The following is a 15667-nucleotide window of genomic DNA, read 5'->3' as shown; positions in this document are numbered from 1 at the left end:
ATCCATTAGAGAAAGGAATTTATTTTTGTTTACTAGTGCTAAATCAGTGCAAGAATCATGGCCTCAGAATTCTCTTCCCCCGGCACAAGTTTTATTCCATTCACATCTCCTCAGCAAATGAAGTAGCTATGCTTCCAAGCAAGGCCAAACAACGTTCAGAGGTGGGCTGTTAAGTATCAGGTAACGTTCACATCACAAAGGTACCATGCAATGAGCAATTTCAACAAGAAAGAGTTTAGGCTCCTGGGCTTGACATTCAGTGGTATTACCAATGCTGAGTCTTTCTTCATCAGCATCCTGGTAGTTACCATTGTCAAGAAACTAAACTAAAGCTGCCATATAAACACCATAGCTATAAGAGCGGGTAAGAAGCTGAGTATTCTAAGTCATTAAAGAGCACCAGAAATGCCACAGATTTAGAACATTCGAGAAAACAGAAATAGCATATGGTGACATATGCTGTATACACTTTAATAATAAGTTTACTTTGAACTTTGAAATAAATAAAGTTAAAATGAATAAACTCCATGGGGCAAAACGAAGCGATTTCATTAATCTACTAATATAATGTATTTTTGGACCTCAGGGAGAAGATGGACATGCATTATGTCTGGTTGAAAATATAAAGTTGGAGGCTGTGAGGGGAAAATCTCTTGAATGACTAGCAATGATGGATTGATAGTTACTGGTGGGTGTCAGAGATATAAGGCAGCCTCAGAGAGTTAATGCTCAAACTCTACAAGATAGAAGTCAGTTCTTGAAACAACCCTGTCTTTGTCAGCCTGCTGAAATGACAATTTAGAGCCCATACTTAGTGAACAGTGTTTAAGGTTCACGGCAGAGTGAATAGAGGAATGTAAATAATTGAAATAGTCAATGTAATAATGGCAGTTTGTACTGAAAAGACCCAAGGAGGCAAGAGGCTTGAATAGGAGATGGGTCAGAATGGGCTGATAATTCTGGAGATGACAAATTTTGTTTGTGCATAAGCATATGCTCTCTATTTACAGTTGCTGGTATTGAGAAGCATATGAAAAAGATGTTTCATAGCATTAAAGAATATTTAATGTTCACATTGCTTTATTTCTATGTCATTTGAAAATAGAGTAATGTAGAGAGAATGAGACACAAAGCATCAAATGGGATACAACCTATTATATAGATATGTAGTAATGGAAAACAGAATTCAAGTGAAAAGGGATTGGATACCAATAAGATGGATCATAACCAGCAGTGGGGGGGGGGGGGTGCGCGAGGGAGTAATTTAGAGTAGATTGATAAAACAGGGAGCAATGCATAAGAAACATCTGAGAACAGGCTAAAATTCCCAGTTTCCTGAAATTACATGACCAACATGACATCCATTGGTGACCTGCTTAGAATACACATAAATGTATTAGTGGGTGGGGGGAGGGGGAATGTTGACTCAGACCATCAGAGGCCTGTGTGGGGCACTTTCATGCCTTACAAGGCACAGATTGGAAGTCTGCGTGGGGCGCCAGTCCTCATACAGACATTAGAGCAATGTGTGATTAAGTGCCTTGCTCAAGGACACAAACACACTGCCACAGCTGAGGCTCCAACTAGCAACCTTCAGATCACTAGACGAACGCCTTAACCACTTGGCCATGTGCCCACTAAGTGGGTGAGGCAGAATATATTCAGCCAAAAGCCTGCTGTTATTCACCAGCCTTGCAAACTCATCAATAACATAACTGGAAATAATATTTGGATTAAAGCAGTTCAGAAAACCTAGAAAACTCTTTAAGCTCACCAATGAAAAATGCTCTGATGTAGGGTCTTGGCTCAAAATGCTGACTGTTTATTCCTCTCTATAGACGCTGCCTGACCTTCTGAGTTCCTCCAACATTTTGTATGTGCTACTATGAAAAGTGGCTTATTGGATAAGGAACAAGAGAGATACTAAGAGGGACTCATATTCAGGTGAAGCAATGTATATGATAAACTAAATTAAATACTTGGGATTACTACATAAATGCACCACAGGAATAGACCAAGTAGCCCATTCAGCAGATATTTATAGTCCACCTGAAATCCCTCTCTTCTTTCCTTATATAAAACCATAGGTGCAACCCACTGCTCCCTTTGTACTTGTATGTTGTCCAATCTCCTTCCAATTTGTATTCACCTCAACTACACCCTGTGGTAGTGAGTTTCACTTTCTCACCATTCTTCAAGCAAAGAAATCTGCAGGGATAGTATGCTTGATGCTTCTTCTGAATTCCTAATTAACTTTTTCAGAGATGTACAGATGTTGAACTCTTTCATTTATGCTCTTTCCCCAGAGGGGCTTCCATTCTATCAATCTTAATGAACTTTCTTTGTTTTCTTCTCATCTTTTACCATCCTTTCATATATTGTATCATTCTTGCTTACCTTCTCTATAACCCTATCAACTTCCCCACAGCCTTTTATATAGCAGCCAGAAGTACACAGCACATCAAGTTTAATCAAACTTCAGTACAAATTTAGCTTTACTTAATTGCCTTTCAGTTTCATCCATCCACATACAGTATATCTGAGTATTTGGTTTAATTTTTATAAGGGTTTGCTAATCTTGTGGCACAACTTTTAAACACTGGTGTACTTGTACTCCGAGGTCCCTTTGTTTCCCCACTTTATCAAGACTCACAGCATTCAAGTAGTGACAGACCTCTGTAATCTTTTTTCCTTTTTGCTACCATGCATTTATCTGTGTTAAACTTCATGTATCATTAACTTGCTTATTCTGCGTTGATGATCCCCGACATATATCTCCCACAATGTGGTATCACCTGTATATTTAGAAATTGTTTTCCTAATTCCGAAATCGAAATCAATCCCAGAAATGTTCCTTTTGGAACACCTACCCCAATTTATTCCACTGCTATCTGGCTTCAATGCCAATTGTGCTACTTTTTAAAAATTTGTTTGTTTATTTATTTAGAGATACAGCACAGCAAGAGACCATTCCAGCCTAAAAAGCCCAAGCCACCCAATTACACCCATGTGACAAATTAACCTTCTATCACACACGTCTTTGCAAAGTGTGAGGAAAGCAGAGCACCGAGAAGAAACCCACACGGTCATGGGGAGAATGCACCAACTACTTATATGTAGCAGTGGAGCTGAACTTGGGCTGCCGGAGCTTTAATAGCATTACACTAACAGCTATGCTACCATTTCCCCAATAAATGTCCCCTGACTCTACCAAATCTTACTTTAATTAATTTGGCTACTTTGGGATATGCTATCAAAGGCCCTTTGAGAACCTTGATAAGTTATATCTATTGCAAACTCTCTTCATAAGAGTCAACAAAATTCACCAAGAAAGGCCTGAAGTGTACGCTGAGTATTATTATACTTTGAATCACAGATATCCTTTTCATTCCTTCCATTATTCTCTAACCATCCAGGTTAAACCAATCCATCTGCAATTTTCTAGCTATATTTTATTGCATTTCTCTAATGTTAGCATTACATTTATTTGCCAGTCCTCCAGCAGCTATCTCTTTCCTTAATTCTCTCAAGATGCTGGGATGCACTTATCCTCTTTGAGTACGTTTAATTTATCAAAGTTCAAAGTAAATTTATTATCAAAGTATATATATGTCACCATATACAACCCTGAGATTCATTTTCTTGCAGGCATGCTCAATAAGTCCATAATATAATAATAACCATAGTAAAATCAATGAAAGACCACACCAAACTTGAATATTCAAGCTGTGTACAAAAGCCACAAACTGAGCAAATACAAAAAGAAAGAAATAATAATAATAAATAAACAAGCAATAAATATTGAGAACATGAGACGAGGAGTTTTTGAAAGTGAGTCCATAGATTTTGGGAACATTTCAATGATGAAGTGAAGTTATCCTCTTTGGTTCAACAGCCTGATGCTTGAGGGGTAATAAATGTTTTTGAACCTCAACTTCCTAACCAGAAGACCACAGTCTGTATGGATTGGTGGTAACATAACCTTTTCACTGACGATCAACGCTGGTGCACCTCAGGTGTGTGTGCTTAGCCCACTGCTCTACTCTCTACATACACGTGGCTGTGTGGCTAGGCATAGCTCAAGTACCATCTACAAATTTGCAGATGATACAGCCATTGTTGGTAGAATCTCAGGTGGTGACGAGAGGGCATACAGGAGTGAGATACGCCAACTAGTGGAATGATGCCACAGCAACAACCTGGCACTCAACATCATTAAGACGAAAGAGCTGATTGTGGACTTCAGGAAGGGTAAGACGAAGGAACACATACCAATCCTCATAGAGGGATCAAAAGTGGAGAGAGTGAGCAGCTTCAAGTTCCTGGGTGTCAAGATCTCTGAGGGTCTAACCTGGTCCCAACACATTGATGTAGTTATAAAGAAGGCAAGACAGTAGCTATACTTTAATAGGAGTTTGAAGTGATTTGGCATGTCAACGAATACACTCAAAAACTTCTACAGTTGTACTGTGGAGAGCATTCTGACAGGCTGCATCACTGTCTGGTATGGAGGGGCTACTGCACAGGACCGAAAGAAGCTGCACAAGGTTGTAAATCTAGTCAGCTCCATCTTGGGTAGTAGCCTACAAATTACCCAGGACATCTTGAGGGAGCGGTGTCTCAGAAAGGCCACGTCCATTATAAAAGACCTCCAGCACCCAGGGCATGCCTTTTTCTCACTGTTACCATCAGGCAGGAGATGCAGAAGACTGAAGGCACACACTCAGCGATTCAGGAACAGCTTCTTCCCCTCTGCCATCCGATTCCTGAATGGACTTTGAAGCTTTGGACACTACTTCACTTTTTTTGCTATACAGTATTTCTGCTTTTGCACATTTTTAAATAATCTATTCAATATACGCAATTGATTTACTTGTTTATTATTATGTTTTATTTTATTTATTATTTTTTTTCTCTCTCTCTGCTAGATTATGTATTGCATTGAACTGCTGCTGCTAAGTTAACAAATTTCACGTCACATGCCGGTGATAATAAACCTGATTCTGATCCTGCTGTTTTTTTGCGGCAACATTTTATGTAGATGTGCTCAACATTGGGGAAGGCTTTATCAGTGATGGACTGGGCCATATCACTATTTCTTGTAGGATTTTCCATTCAAGGGCTTTCCATACTAGGCTGTGATGCAGCCAGTCAATATACTGTATTCTCCACAAACATCATAGAAGTTGTTAAAGTTTTAGATGTCAAGCCAAATCTTTGCAAACTCTGAAGGGAGTAACTGCTGTGCTTTCTTCATAAATGCACTTACGTGCTGGGCCCAGGACAGATCCTCCAAAATAATAACTGAAGAATTTAAAGTTGTTAACCCTCTCCTCCTCTGATCCTCCGATGAGGACTGGTTCATGGATCTCCGGTTTTCTCCTCCTGAAGTCAATAATCAGCTCCTTGGTCTTGCTGACAATGAGTAAGAAGGTGTTGCTATGGCTCTACTCAGCCAGATTTTCAATCTCCCTCCTATATGTTAATTTTTCACCACCTTTGATTCGGCCTACAACAGTGGTGTTGTCAGCAAACTTGAATATGGCATTGGGCTGTGCAAAACCACAAAATCATAAGTGTAAAGCAAGTAGAGCAGGGATCTAAGCACACAGCCTTGTGGGACACCTGTGCTGATAGAGACCATGGACGAGATGTTGTTGCCAATCTGAACTGACTGGGTTCTGCAAGTGAGGAAATCCAGGATCCAATTGCACAAGGAGGTATCGAGGCCAAGGTCTTGAACTTATTCGTTTTGAGGGGATGATGGTATTAAGTGCTGAGCTGTAGTCAATAAAGCATCCTGACATATACACCTTTGCTGTCTGTATGTTCCAGGGTTGAGAGAAGAGACAATGAGATGACATCTGCTGTGGACCTGTTGTGCCAGTAGGCAAACTGGAGCGGATCCAAGTTGCTTGTCAGGCACGAGTTGATACGTTTCACCACCAGACTCTGAAAACACTTCATCATTGTGGATGCAAGTGCTACTGGACAGCAGTCATTGAGGTAGGTTATCATGTTCTTCTTAGGCACTGGTATAATTGAAGCCTGCTTGAGATTGCCAAATCAAGCGGTTAAAGATCTCAGTGAACCCTCCAGCCAGTTGATCAGCACAGGTTTTTAGTACTTGGCCAGATACTCTGGGCTGGAAGCTTTTCATGGGTTCACCCTCCTGAAGGCTGCACGCATGTCAGCCTCAGAGACTGAAATCATAGGATCATCAAGGCCTGTGGGAGTTTGTGATGGTTCTTCCATGCTTTGACAGTCGGAGTATAGAAGGCATTGAGTTCAACTGGTAGCGAAGCCCTGTTGTTGCCTATGTTGCTTATTTAACTTTGTAAGAGGTGACGGTATTCAACCCTTGCCACAACTGTTGAGCATGCTTTGTTGATTCAAGTTCAGTCTGAAATTACCACTTTGCTCTGGAGGTAGCTTTCTGAAGATTGTAGCTGGACTTCTTGTAACTTTCTTGGTGATTAGACTTGAATGCCTCTGATCTGGCCCTGATAAGATTGCAGATCTAATGGTTCATCCAAGGCTTCTGATTGTGGAAGACTCTGAATGATATAGTGGGGACACACTCATCTACAACTGTTTTAATACAGATAAATGGTCATTTGTCATCTAGGAATATATTCAATGAACTAAATCACTTAACCCATTATCCAATATCATGGCCACCTAACCTACTGCCCTTAAGAATACCAAGTATCTTATCTTGTGTCATTTCCGTAAGACCTTAAGACATAGGAGCAGAAACAGCCATTCAGCCCAACAAGTCTGCTCTGTCCTTTGAAATTGGCTGATCCACTTCCCTCTCAACCCCATTCTCCTACCTTCTCCCCGTAACCTTTCACGTACTGTGTTAGTGAGAATCTACCAACCTCCACCTTAAATACACCCAGTGACCTGACTTCCACAGCCACCTGTGGCAACAAATATCACAGATTCACCACCCTCTGGCTAAAGAAATTCCTCCTCATCTCCATTCTAAATGGATGTCCCTCTGCACTGAGGTTGTGTCCTTTGGTCCTATGGGGCTATTTCCTATGGGGTATTTCAAATTTGTTCCAAAATTAGGAGTTGATTAGGAAGTGTTCTGGAAAAAACTTATCGTTTATTTTTTGAATAAGTTATTGGTACATCCACTAAGGCAATGCTTGTGTACACACTGAGGGGGAAGCATCCTAGCGGATGTGCCCTCTTTCAGATAAGACAATAAATCAAGTCTGTCTGCTATATCAAGTCCATGTGAAAGTCCCTATAGCCCTTTTCAAAGGAGACATCTTTTTTTGCATCCTGACCAATATTCATTCTTTAACAATGGAAGAGACTTAACTGGTCATGTACTTTATCATGGATTGTGAAACTCTGCTCTGCACAAACTTTTCTTTCAGATTTCCCACTTTATAATAGGAATATGTGCTCAACACAAAGATTCTTCCTATGAGCAAATAGAGAGTAAAAATAGAAAATTACTGAAGTTTTTAGCAGGGCAGTTAGCATCTGTGTGAAGAGAAAAAGAACTAATGTTTCAAGTCGAAGACTTCACATGGAAAGTGATGAATATCTCCAGCAAATGTCATTTCTTAATTTTTGAATTAATAGGGCATATTCTTTCACAAGATGAGCAACTTTGTAGCCAACAGTTATATTTATTTGCCATTAAACGTGGCATAACTTTATGCATTTCAGACTGCCCAGTTAGCAGTTGAGCAGTTAAAGTTAGTAAGACCAAGATGCTGAGGTGAGATCACCTGAAGCTGAGCTCAATGAAACACAATTAGATTTTGAGCTTGGTATTTTATACAGGTGTGAATGATTTGCTTAGTAACAAAATAATTTTCAAAATGATGTGTTTATTAGATAGATTGATTTAGAGTTCCACCCTCAAGCTGATCAACTGTATTTTGAGATTATACTTCAATAGAAGAGAAGATTGGTTACGAAAATGAATGAGTGGTGAGTTTATTTTTTTAAATCTGAGGAGACCTCATGTATAATTGTAATTATACCCAGTTTCTAAAGCATATTAGGGATTATCTTGAAGGAACACAGGGATCAACATTGGGGGAGGGGGAGGGGTTAAATCAAACGTATATACATTTGCAAACTACTAGGTTGCAGTGGTGATGTAATGTTTGCAGTAGTGCTGATAATGCATTTGGCATTATTAATTCTGATGTCAGGTATATCAAATGCTGAGCTATTTTGAGAGAGACATTGACGTAGATTAGTATTTGCAAGCCAGCACCAATGACAATTTATATTTTAAAATTCAAGGTGAAGGCCCAAGTTTGGATAAAATTTGTTGGTTTTAGTTAACAAGGTCACATGGAAGCTGAACAGGAAATTTCACCTCAACAGGATAATTGAGAATAGCCAATGTTCTTTCATTGTTTAAGAAAGGTTCTAAAAATAAACCAGGAAATTATAGGCCAGTGAGCCTGACATCAGTAGTGGGAATGTTATGGGAAGGTATTCTAAGGGATCGGATATATAAGTATTTTGATAGAAATGGACTGATTAAAGATAGTCAGCATGGTTTCGTGCATGGTAGGGTATGTCTAACTAATTGTATTGAGTTTTTTGAGGAAGTTACCAGGAAAGTTGATGAAGGCAAGACAGTGGATGTTGACTACATAGATTTTAGTGAAACATTTGACAAAGGTACTGCTGAAAAATGGCAGATGGAATTTAATGTAGACAAGTGCAAGGTGTTGCACTTTGGTAGAACCAACTAAGGCAGGTCTTACACAGTGAACAGTAGGGACTAAGGAGTGTGGTAGAACAAATGAATTGGGAATACAGGTACATAATTCACTGAAAGTAGCGTCACAGGTAGATAGAGTTGTAAAGAAAGCTTTTGGCACATTGGCCTTCATAAATCAAAGTACCAAGTACTGCAGATGAGATGTTATGTTAAAGTTGTAAAAGACATTGGTGAGGCCTAATTTGGAGCATAGTGGAATATAATTTGGAGTTTTGGTCACCTACCTACAGGAAAGATGTAAACAACGTTGAAAGAGTGTAGAGAAAATTTACAAAGATGCCGGAAAGTCTGGAGGACCTGAGTTAAAAGGAAAGATTGAATAGGTTAGGACTGTATTTGTTATAATGTAGAAGATCGAGAGGAGATTTGATAAGAGGTATACAAAATTATGAGGGGTATAGATAGGGTAAATGCAAGCAGGCTTTTTCCACTGAGGCTGGGTGAGACTGCAACTAGAGGTCATGGGTTAAGGGTGAAAGGTGAAAAATTTAAAGGGAACTTGAGGGGAAACGTCTTCATTCAGAGGGTGGTGTAAGTGTGGAACGAGCTACCAATGCATATGGTACATGCGAGTTTGATTTCTATGTTTAAGATAAGTTTGGAGATGTACATGGATGGTAGGGGTATGTAGGGCTATGGTCCCAGTGCAAGCCAATGGGACTAGCCAGTTTTTTTGGCTCGGCATGGACTAAATGGGATGAAGGGCCTGTTTCTGTGCTGTACTTTCTATGACTCTATGGCTATTTAACAATCTGAGTCTCTCAGCAAAATTGGTAAATCCAGAGCTGTTGCAAGTGCTTTACAAGTAGAAGAAATAAATGCAGTGTCCACTTTATTAGGTATACCTGTATACCTGCTTGTTAATCCAATTATCTATTCAGCTAATCATATGGCAGCAACTCAGTGCATAAAAGCATGCAGACATGGTCAAAGGTTCAACTGTTGTTCAGACCAAATATCAAAATGGGGAAGAAATGTGATCCAAGTGACTTTGACCATGGAATGGTGTCAGATTGGATGGTCTGAGTATCTCAGAGACAGTTGAACTCCAGGGATTTTTCAGTATAACAGTCTCTAGAGCTTACAGAGGAAAGTACAAAAAACCAAAGACATCTAATGAGCAGCAGTTCTAGGTGTATTCTAGGCCATCTGCGGCAATAGTAGGGGCATATCACTCCTTTCTGTTGCTGGAAAGGTCCTAGCTAAGGTGATGCTTCAGAGACTCACCAGCAACATCACCAAGTCAATGCTGCCTGAATCACAGTGTGGATTTAGGAAGAACAGGAGCACGATCGACATGATCTTCACAGCCCAGCAGCTACAGGAAAAGAGCTGGGAGAAACATCAGGACCTGTTTATGGCCTTTGTCGACCTCTCCAAAGCATTTGACACTGTGCAAAGAGAGCTCTTATGGGATGTCCTCCTCAGGTTTGGCTGTCCCAATAAATTTGTTAACATCCTCCGCCAGTTCCACGATGGGATGACTGTTACGGTGACCATAGGAGGACAAGAGCCCACGCCTTTCTCTGTACGCACAGGGGTGAGGCAGGGGTGTGTGCTAGCACCAGTGCTCTTTAACATCTTCCTCTTGTGTGTTACCAAGCTTCTCCACAACGAGACTGAAGACAGCAGCGGTGTGGCAGTGGACGTCAGATTAGATGGCAACCTCTTTGACATCAGGAGGCTCCACGCAACCACCAAACTCCGTAGAGAGTGGGTCCTGGAGCTGCAGTATGCAGACGACTGTGCTCTTGTGGCCCATACTCCAGAGGATCTTCAAACTGTCCTTGCTGTGGCGGTGAGAGCATACAGCAAGATGGGGCTGACTGTCAATACCACCAAGACAGAAGTGGTTTGCCAATGGAGTACCAGTGTTCCACCCACTCTACCTGCCTTCACTGTTGGTGGTGAAAAGCTGTCAGAAGTGCCATCTTTCAAATAGCTGGGGAGCATTCTGTCTGAGGATAGCGGCATTGACAATGACATCCAGAGCCACATTAAACAGGCATCAGCTGCCTTTGGGAGACTTCGGCGTAGAGTCTTTCAGAACAGGAGCCTTCGTCCTTCCACAAAGGTCGCCGTATACCAAGCAGTCTGTGTCACCACTCTCCTTTATATCTGTGAAGCTCGGGTAACCTACAGCCATCACATCAAGTCCTTGGAGCGCTTCCACATAAGCTGCCTCCAGCGCATCCTGTGAATTACCTGGCGTGAGTGGGTGCTTCACACTGAAATACTTGTAAAGACCAACTGCAGGAGTATTGAGGCCATGATCACCCAGCATCAGCTGCAGTGGCTGGGGCATGTGATAAGGATGCCCCATGTTGGCTACCCCGCAGAGTGTTATATGGCCAGCTACATCACGGTCAACACTCAGCTGGAGGGCCGAAGAAGCACTATAAGGATCAGATGAAGAATGCTTTAAGGATGTGCAAGATCAGACCCGAGGACCTGGAGGATGTTGCTGCTGACCGTACCACTTGGTGACAGCTGTGTAGGGACAGGGTTCATATTCTGGAGATGGAAAGAACAACCAAAAGACAGCAGAAGAGAGCCAGCAGAAATGCAACCACGGTTGCCACCACTACCACATATACATATCCCACCTGCAATAGAACTTGTGGGTCCAGGATAGGACTGTATAGTCATCAAAGATCTCACCGTTAAAGGAGGGGACGTTGTCATCGGATTTCGATGGACAACCTAAGAAGAAGGTGTGAAAACACCTTGTTAATGAAGGAGGTCAGAGGAAAATAGCCAGACTGTTTCAACCTGACAGGAAGGTAAGGGCAACTCAAATAACCCAAGTGTACAACAGAGGTATGTAGTCGAACCTTGAAGTGGATGGGCTATAGCAGCAGAAGACTACACTGGGTTCCACTCCTGTACTCAATAAAGTGGCCACTAAGTATAGGTCATGATAATAACCATGGCCTGTAGTCTGAAAGAAATTGGGTTCATCTGGAGTTCGCACATTTGGAACATTATTCAAGATATCTCTGTTCCACAAAAATCAGATCTTCTAACTAAGTCAAATTTCCCCCTGTGGTTTACTGATCATTTATAAGATCAGTAAAATAATGAAAGAAAACCTAAAAAAAAACTTGATCTCCAAGAATCACTCACCAAGTTCTACCAACCCATTCAAGTTCAAATTTCACTGCAAACTTAATTTAAACAGACAAAAGTGGAATACCTGAAATGAGATGGCAGTGACTATCATTGACATAATGCAGAGTAGCACCTGGAATTCGTAGCAAAATGGGTGTCAATGGGTTTCATGGATGCTTGAGTTATCCGAACACCAACGAAGATGTTTGTACTTAGTGGAGGTCAATCATGTCATCTCTATGACATCACTCATGGAATTGTTCATGAGAGCACCATGTCTAATTAACTACTTTTTCACTGGCATCCAACTACTATAGTTTGGCAACCAGAGGTCAGAAGTGAGGTTGAGCACAAATTCTCAGATAATTAGGCTGCTGCAAGATGTTAATAATAACCAGACATGGGTTTGTGATAAGTACTAAGTAACATTCACTTCATAGGAATATCAAACAATGACTAACTGCAACAAATGAGCCTAATTACTTTTCTTTGCTCTTCAAAGACTTAATCTCTGTATCCTATGTATCAATATCTTAGGCTTTGGGAGGAGGTGATCGGGATGGTCAAAACTGACTGGTAGCTGAACTGTACAAGTTTAGTAAACACACATACGGTGCAGCACATCTGAGGTTGGATATTCTACAGACCTACCCATCTTCCGACAGATCCATCCCAGCTTTCCACTAACTGGGATGATGCACCTACAACCATAAAGTAGTTAACAATATCCTGAAAAGAACACTCTGTATTTTAATTATACCATTCATTTGCTTAAACATCCATTCTCCAGAGGATATTTTGTAGAGTGTACCATCTACAGTAGGGGTTCCCAAACTAGAGAACTCCTAATCTACAGGGTTAACTGCTCCAATTTACTCAAAATTCTTCAGCAGTACCTCCCAAACTCAGGACGTCTACAACCTACAAAAGAAAAATGGTGGCGACTACATGCAAGCAATATCACTTGCAGGTCATGCAATATTTTGATCTGGAATTAATCAGCATTCTTTCAATATTATCACCTTGGACTACAAGTCCATAGCTCCCTGAAAGTGGCAACACAGATAGATGGGGTGGAATGAAAGCATATGGCTTTATTTACCTTCATCAATCAGGATTGTAAATATAAAAGCTAGAGAATCATTTTGTAGCTATATAAAACTTTCATTAGATTTGATTAGACTGCATTTTGTATATTGTGTGTAGTTTGGTCAATAAAAGTTTTGGAGAGGGTGCAGAAGAGGTTCACAGAGATGTTGTCTAAATTAGAGATTATCAACTATAAACTGAAGTTAGTCAGAGTTAGACTGCTTTCTCTGGAGCACTAGAGGCTGAGGGACAATTTTTGACATAATTTTTGACATCTGAGGGACATAAAATAATTATACAGATAGATAGGGGTGGATAGTCAGAATCTCTTGCCTTGGCTGGAAATGTCAAATGCTAGAGGGAATAACTTTAAGGTGGGATAGGCAGAGCTTAATAGAGGTTTACAAGCCTTTTTTTTAAACACAGAATAGTAGGTGTCTGACAAGGAATGTGGTGGAAGAAGATACAATAACAACATTTAAGAGGCACTTAAGCACATGAACAGCTAGAAAATGGAGGGAAATGGACCACGTACAGACATGATGAGTTTAGGTTGGCATAGATATTGTGGGACATGAATAGTCTGGTAGAACTTGCTAAGTGGTTGTTTGAGATGAAATAATTTTTTATTTGTTTACTTATAAATAAGCTGCACTGTATTGTTCAATGTTTCCAGATCAAAATCCCATATGTTTTATACATAGCAGTACTGTGAGAGAATCTTAATTCATTGTGCATTGTGGAGATTCGAGGCCAACAGCTCATCAGCAAATTCCCAACTGCAATTAGGGATGGCAATTAAGTACCAGCCTTGCAAATACCACTTAGATCCAAGAATGAATTTTATTAAAAGCAATAGGCAATTTGTATCTAAAGTCCCACAAATATTAAGATAAATATACAAACATATTTCTTAACAACTAAGAGTTGACACAAAACAAGAATAGAATTTTTCAATAAGTTCATTGGTATCTTTAAAGTCCACAAGAGAAGGTGTTTTATTTCACAACATCACTTCCTAAGTAACGCTATATTCTCTGTAGACACAAGTGTAGCACTTGATCTTCTGGCATGACAGCTACCACTGATACAAGGAAAGGATAAATTCTGGATTGAAATGAATGATGTTTATTAGGGCAGGAGTTTTGTAAAATTCCCAAAATATCATTCACACCAACTCATAAAATCACATAACCTGGTGTTCAATAGAATGGTCTTGTTTTGACCTGAAAAACACGTGAATGATAGCCTTATTTATGCCTCCTGTGATTCTATATACCTCTATCAGGCCACCACCGCAGTCTCCTTCATACCAGGAAAAACAAACCCAGCCTATTCAAACTACTCATTCCCCAGTGCTTTTCTTTATAGATCTAATATTATGTACATTAAAGCTAGGTGCCCCTGCATAGTCGCTGATTCAAGGGCTACCTGGACTGGTTTCAGGGAAGAGTGAGTGTCTGACATTATCTAAGGCACAGTGAAAGAACTTCATGACATTAGCAATATATTTATTCAGCACTTCAAACTTCTGTTATCTGTAACAATTTGGGAAATTTCATCTTCACGAGTTCAGATGGGCAAAGCAAAGGTACCTTAAGAATTTGACTGAACTAGCTGATTTTTAAAGGAATCCCTTTCTCTACATGAATGAACACGATTATGCATATTTATTTCTTTAAGTCTCGTATTATCAGATTGAACCCTCCAGATTTATTTTCAAATATTAATTGACTTCCACATAGGTAATATAGTTATTCCTTTGGGTAAGGAGGAGAAATAAGATCATTCAAAGCTACTGCTCTCAGTCATTATCCACTAAGCCCTGCTAGAAATAGGAGGTGGCAAGGCTGATACTAAATCAAGCTTGGTTGTGATCTTTCCTGATCAAACAATCTGCCAACACTCCTGTATTGGGGGTAAGGTATTGGTGTGGGTGGAGAATTGGTTAGCAGACAGGAAGCAAAGAGTGGGAATAAACGGGACCTTTTCAGAATGGCAGGCGGTGACTAGTGGGGTACCGCAAGGCTCAGTGCTGGGACCCCAGTTGTTTACAATATATATTAATGACTTGGATGAGGGAATTAAATGCAGCATCTCCAAGTTTGCGGATGACACGAAACTGGGTGGCAGTGTTAGCAGTGAGGAGGATGCTAAGAGGATGCAGGGTGACTTGGATAGGTTGGGTGAGTGGGCAAATTCATGGCAGATGCAATTTAATGTGGATAAATGTGAAGTTATCCACTTTGGTGGCAAAAATAGGAAAACAGATTATTATCTGAATGGTGACCGATTAGGAAAAGGGGAGGTGCAACGAGACCTTGGGTGTCATTATACACCAGTCATTGAAAGTGGGATTGCAGGTACAGCAGGCGGTGAAAAAGGCGAATGGTATGCTGGCATTTATAGCGAGAGGATTCGAGTACAGGAGCAGGGAGGTACTACTGCAGTTGTACAAGGCCTTGGTGAGACCACACCTGGAGTATTGTGTGCAGTTTTGGTCCCCTAATCTGAGGAAAGCCATAGAGGGAGTACAAAGAAGGTTCACCAGATTGATTCCTGGGATGGCAGGACTCTCATATGAAGAAAGACTGGATGAACTGGGCTTGTACTCGTTGGAATTTAGAAGATTGAGGGGGGATCTGATTGAAACGTATAAGATCCTAAAGGGATTGGACAGGCTAGATGCAGGAA

The 15667-nt window shown here is 40.6% G+C and overlaps 1 protein-coding gene across 1 annotated transcript in view; it reads right to left on the bottom strand.

Annotated features, from left to right (window-relative positions):
• Nucleotides 1-15667, bottom strand: part of bmpr2b (bone morphogenetic protein receptor, type II b (serine/threonine kinase)) — a 298656-nt gene that overhangs the window by 81558 nt on the left and 201431 nt on the right. The gene's annotated exons all lie outside the window — the stretch shown is intronic.

This window comes from Mobula hypostoma, chromosome 6 (genome assembly GCF_963921235.1).
Source record: "Mobula hypostoma chromosome 6, sMobHyp1.1, whole genome shotgun sequence".
NCBI lineage: Eukaryota > Metazoa > Chordata > Chondrichthyes > Myliobatiformes > Myliobatidae > Mobula > Mobula hypostoma.
Note: the sequence above shows the minus strand (reverse complement) of the source record. Positions and strands in the feature narration are given on the sequence as shown.